A 6,396-nucleotide genomic window follows, 5' to 3' on the forward strand; every position below is an offset into this window, starting at 1 on the left:
ACTTCGGCAGGCGGCCCGGGGACTGCAGTCGTCACACCCGGCCCGGGGACTTCAAACCTGGCCCGGGGACTGCAGCAGTCGGCCCGGGGACTTCTTCAGCTCAGCAAGCGGCAGCCAACTCCAACCCACCGCCTCCCGGCCCAACCGCCCTTGTACAAGTTATAGTCTTGGCAGTCGAAGAAATAGCAGCACCTTCATGGTCTCATCCCATCCGCAACTTCCTGGTGAACAAAGAGCTGCCGGCAGACGAGATCCTAGCCCGACAAGTGCAGCGGCGAGCAGCAGCATACACCATAGTCAACAAAGAACTGGTTCGGTGCAGTGTCACTGGTGTGTACCAGCGCTGCATGGAGCCGGACCAGGTTCAAGCAGTCCTCGAAGATATTCACCAAGGCAAATGTGGTCACCACGCGGCTTCAAGATCACTTGTTGCCAAAGCTTTCCGCCATGATTTCTTCTGGCTGACTGCTCTAGAAGACGCTGAAGAGTAGGTCCAGAAGTGCAAAGGGTGTCAAAAGTTCCGCTCCAAGCCACACTTGCCAGCTTCTGCACTCAAGACCATCCCCATTGCCTGGCCCTTTGCTGATTGGGGTTTGGATATGGTGGGGCCATTCAAGACGGCCCGTGGTGGCATGACTCATCTGCTTGTCGCTGTGGACAAGTTCACCAAGTGGATAGAGGCAAGGCCAATCAAGAAGCTGAATGGGCCGACTGACGTGACTTTCATCACCGACATCACCACTCGGTATGGCATACCACACAGCATCATCACCGACAATGGCACAAAGTTTGCCAAAGGAGCCTTGGCTCATTTCTGTGCAACGCAGGGCATCCGACTAGACTTAGCATCCGTTGCCCATTCGCAGTCAAACGGCCAAGTTGAGCGAGCAAATGGCCTCATTCTGTCCGGCATCAAGCCCCGACTGGTCGAGCCTCTAGAGCGTTCGGCCGGCTGCTGACTCGATGAGCTGCCGGCCGTCCTTTGGAGCCTGTGCATGACTCCGAACAAATCGACCGGCTTCACGCCCTTCTTCCTCGTCTACGGTGTTGAAGCCGTCATCTCGGCGGACATAGAGTTCGACTCTCCGCGAGTCACCATGTACACCGAGGCAGACGCCAAGGAGGCACGACAAGACGGCGTCGACCTGCTGGAGGAGGGCCAGCTGTTGGCACTCAGCCGGTCGGCCATCTACCAGTAGAGTCTGCATCGATACTACAACCGCAAGGTGAAGCCAAGATCCTTCCAAGAGGGAGACCTTGTGCTCTGGTTGGTCAAGAGAACAGCTGGCCAGCACAAGCTCTCGGCACCTTGGGAAGGCCCTTTCATCATCAGCAAGGTGCTGGGCAATGGTTCCTACTATCTGATCGACGCTCAGAAGCCCAGAGCATGCAAAAGAGATGACTCGGGCAAGGAGACGGAGAGGCCATGGAATGCAAACCTCCTCCAAAGATTTTACAGTTGAAAGCAGTATGTATCATGCTACCTTTTGTATTATGTATGAAGACTCCGGGTCCCCCGAGAAGAACTCGGGGACTACCCTCCTTTTATCTATATGATAAGTGTTATGCCTATGAGTGTGTATTGTTTTATTATTTCCGCCTGGCACCGGGTTCGACCAGTTGGCCCAGAGGCTCGCCGCCTTCTACTATATGTCGCCTCCTACAGCCGGACAAGTAGTGTGTTAGCACCAAAAACTTCCCCTATCAGAAGCCGTAGCTCGTAGAGCGACTGAATGACGGGCAGGGGTTGCAAAACAGTGCCCACATGAAAAATGGCTAAGGAAAAAACGCATATAGTTAAGGACGGCACCGCGCCTGTTCGGCCGGCTTCTGCTTGTCTTGCCAACACTCCAAACGGCTAAGTACTTGCCCTCCCGCAAAAAGCTAAGAACTCAACCCAGCCGCAGTCTGCAGAGCTGCTGCTTGGCTGGCAAGAGGATAGCCAAGGGAGGGCGGCAAAGGAAAAAAGCAAGGAGTATAAAGCAAGAAAAGTTAGAAGCCGGCAAAGAAAATTTAATCAAGTTGTCCAGACTAGCAAGCAGGAAAAGAAAAAGATAAAACATCCTAAGGAGCAGCAGAAGGCTCCGGCTGGACGTTGGGGTCGGCGGTGTCGGTTGGTGCAGCTAAAGGCTCCGGCTAGATGGCGGAGTCGGCGGTGCCGGATGGTGCAGTAGAAGGCTCTGGTTGGACGGTGGAGTCGACGACACCAATCGGGGGGGGGGGGGGGGATGGATGGATGGCAGAGTCGGCGGCGTCCGTTGGTGGAACGGCCGGCTGGTTGGTCTCCGCCTGGCCGCCTCCAGCAGCGGTCGGTGCCTTGGAGCGCGGATCATTGCTTGAGGCCCGGTCAGGTTGAGGCTGACCATCCGCTCCAATTTCTGGCACGTCATCCTCACTTTCCTCCTCCTCCTCCTCCTCCTCCTCCTCCTCCTCCTCCCCTTCATCGCTGGAGTCGATTACTTCAGCTAAATCCTCACTGTCCTCCGGGTTCAGCCCGAGCCATTCCAGCGATGCTTTAGCGCCATCTTCGACCACCTTCCGGGATGAAGACGCTGGTGTTGGTGAAGTCGGCGATTGCCGCCGCCCTGTTGATAAGTTCGGCTTCCACCGCCACCAGCCTCTCCTGCGCCTCGAGCCGAAACATGCTCAACTGGGCTAGATCTAGCCCAGGGTACCACGCCTTGACAAACTCCAGGGCTCGGCGTGCTCCCGCCTGGGCTGCAGAGCCCTTCTAGGCCTTCAGGCGGCCGGCCGCCACCTCCAACCAGTCGGCAGTCCGACTGGGGGTGCGTGAAGCCTGCACACCTGGCTAGAGGGCGGAGATCGCCTGGGCCTCGACGCATTGAAGGCGGCGCAACATTTGATGGGCAGGACGAAGGAAGGCCTGGATGCTGAGGAGCTGCTCGTTGAGGGTCCAGGGGGTGTCAGCAGCAATCTGCACGCCTTCCGTCCTCCGCTCCTCGCGCTGGGCCTCGATGATCTGGTTCACGGCGACGGAGTGGCCCGGGAAGAAGTCTGCTTGGACAGAAGGCAAGGAAAGCCAAAGTCAGTAATTAGCAGTCGGCCTAATTAGGGCCGACAACTCAAAGCAATAAACAAAAGAAAATGAAGCTCACCATCCACCAAGTCTTCGATGCTGCTGAAGCAGGCCGTCATCTGCGCCTCCTTGTCGGCCCAGGAGGAGCGCTCGATCTTGAACTCGGCGAGGAGGTTGGTCTCCTTCGCCTTCGCCTCCCTCTGAGCCATCTTGAGGGCCTCCGCCTGCTCCGCGAGCTGAGTGACTAGCCGGTCACGCTCCTCGGCCAGCTTGCTACACTCCGCCTCCTTGCCGCGCAGGGCACTGTTGGCTTCGCCCAGCTGCTGCTGCAAGGCGGTGTTGACCTTTATAAAAGAGAAGAAGAAAGAATATCAGTCAAACAACAAAGAGGGATGTAGTTGCCGGGGAGATCCGGCCCGACTACTCAGCAGTCGGCCCGAATCTCGGGGACTACAGCCTGCGGGTGCGCTATCGCGCCCCCGCAGATTAGAAGTTACCAGCAAAAATAAAATCACTGGGAAGATTCGGCCCGACTGCTCAACAGTCGGCCCGAACCTCGGGGACTACAGCCCGCGAGTGCGCCAGCGCGCCCCCGCAAAGAAAGGAAGTCGAAACTTACTCCGGCTCTCGGACAAATTGGCGGTCTGCGTCTCCAGCTCCCGGACTCTGGAGTTGAAGGTGACCGCGCGAAGATTGTGGTAGTCCTGCAAGAGGGATATCAGATGAAGTTAGCATATGACACCTGCAAGTTAAAGTTCCCGACCGCCTGCTCGGCATCCGACCCGAAACTTGGGGACTACACCCAGTGGGTGCGCTGTCGCGCCCCCACGATTGAAACAAGAAGATCAAAATAAAGAGAAGCAAGAAACTTACGCGGATGGCTGCCCGCGAATCCAGGAACGCATCGTTGCATCGCTTGAGGGCTTTGGCTTCGGCCCGGAGTTTGGCCTGGACGTCAAGGGACGCCTGGGCCAGGGCGCCCGTCCCACCTCCGCGTACCCAGCCAACGGGTGTGGCGCTGGTCGCTTCGGTGTCGGGGACCGACAAGCTCGCGACGCTGGCCTCCAACGGCCGCGGTGCCGAGGCCGCCTTTGCAAGACGGCGACGCATGGGTGGGCGGACCTCGGGAGTCAGGTCCATCACCACCTCGTTACCGGCCGGTGGCACCGGCAGGGCAGCTGGTTGCTCACCCTGCGTTCCGCCGGCTGGCGGTGGCGGCGGCACAATGACCTCCGGCATGGCCATGTTGTCGCCCTCCCTCTCCATGACTGGCGGCTCGCCGCCGGCTCCCCCAGCCGTCGCCACAAACTCCGGCGGGGGTGGTGTGGTGTTCAGAGGAGTCACCAGCAGCGGCTCCTGGTGGCATGCGGCCTCTGCGAGCCGCTCTTTTTCCGCGGCATCAGCCTCCTCCTACGCCAGCTTCCTCGCCACAGATGCTGCGGCCTTGTCCGCCTCCGCCTTCGCCAGGTGGTCGGCCTCCTGCTCTTCGCGCGCGTCCCGCGCGTTCCGCTCCTGCGTCTCCCAGAGGTCGGCAGCCGGGTCGATTCGCTGGCTGGTGGAGGAGGTCTCCGCCGACCTGATGATCGAGGCGGCGCCCGGTTTCTCGAGGGTGAGCGGGGCCCTGAAATGATAAGACAAGACAAAAAAGTTTTTAGGCTAGATCAGCGAAGAGGTGGAAGCGTGAGAAGGGTACTTACGCTGACACCACGAGTGGCACCTTCGGCTGCCTCTGGTACTTGGCCACCTTGGCCGCCTCTGGTACTTGGCCACCTTGGTCGCGGCTTCTCTCTGCCTGGTCGCCGCGGTCGGGTTCTTGGGCTTCTTCGGCGCGCTGGCAAACAGGGCAGTGCCTTGCTTCCGCTTGCGCTTGCCTCCTCGGGCGGGCGGCCCAGTAGAGGGGCCTGCGCCGGTGTTGGCAGTGCTCCGGGAGGGGCACGTCTCGTCTTCGTCATCGTCATCATCGGGCCAAGTCTCCATGCCACCACCCTCCTTGGAGCCGCCTGCTGCGTCGCTGCCGCCTGCTGCGTCGTCCGCCAAGGCGGCCACCCCCAAGTCGGGGTCGTCCACATCGCTCACTGCCCTATCCGGCAGGTAGTCTCCACCCGGCCCCACGATGGCGGCCGTCACCGTGGACATGTAAATCCGCGCTCCAGAAAAAGAGTTGCATCACACCAAGAACAAGACTAAAAGTCAGAACTAAAAGAAGAAATCAAGGGACTTACGGCAGGTGGTGGGTCGTCATGGGAATACGGCCGCTTTCCGAACCGCCAGTCTCCCTCCGACACCTTGAGGTCGGAGATCTCGTTCACCATCCTCGCGACCTCAGCAGTCAGCATCTCCCTCGTGCACAACCTGCTCGGGTCGCGGTGCCCACTCATCCGACAGATCAGATGAGGGTGGCCCTGAAGCGGGAGGACCCGGCGCTCGACGAAGGTGATGAGGAGGTCGGAGGCCACGAGGCCCTCCGACTCTTGGAGCACCCAGAGTCGGCCGATGGCGGCTGCCGTGTCCGCCGACACCGGCTTCGGCTTGTAGCCCCAGTTGGGCCGAAGCCCGATGGGGGGGCCGGTGAGGGAGTCCCGGATTAGGGGGTGTCCGGATAGCCGAACTATCATCATCGGCCGGACTCCAAGACTATGAAGATACAAGATTGAAGACTTCGTCCCATGTCCGGATGGGACTTTCCTTGGCGTGGAAGGCAAGCTTAGCGATACGGATATGTAGCTATCCTACCATTGTAACCAACTTTGTGTAACCCTAGCCCTCTCCGGTGTCTATATAAATCGGACGGTTTTAGTCCGTAGAACAATGACAACAATCATACCATAGGCTAGCTTCTAGGGTTTAGCCTCCTTGATCTCGTGGTAGATCTACTCTTGTAACACACATCATCAATATTAATCAAGCAGGACGTAGGGTTTTACCTCCATCAAGAGGGCCCGAACCTGGGTAAAACATCGTGTCCCTTGTCTCCTGTTACCATCCGCCTAGACGCACAGTTCGGGACCCCCTACCCGAGATCCGCCGGTTTTGACACCGACATTGGTGCTTTCATTGAGAGTTCCTCTGTGCCGTCGCCATCAGAAAGGATGCCTTTTCCCGTCTTTAAAGACGGCGCCGTCGTCAAGGGAGCTTTGGCCGCCGGCCAGACTATCCGGCTAGGCGGTTTTCTTATGACCGCATGTTCGGCCACCGCTCTGACAATGACCTCTCAGGTCATTAAAAGCGATCTTCACGTCAGCTCGGAATTCACCGAGTAGCTAGATCCGATTGAGCTCTCCTCCGTAAATGAGCTCTTGGATTGCATCGCCGCCCTGGGAGTTGCTACCGACGACGATCAGATTGGGCTTAAAACCGAT

Source organism: Triticum aestivum, chromosome 2B, assembly GCF_018294505.1.
Source record: "Triticum aestivum cultivar Chinese Spring chromosome 2B, IWGSC CS RefSeq v2.1, whole genome shotgun sequence".
NCBI lineage: Eukaryota > Viridiplantae > Streptophyta > Magnoliopsida > Poales > Poaceae > Triticum > Triticum aestivum.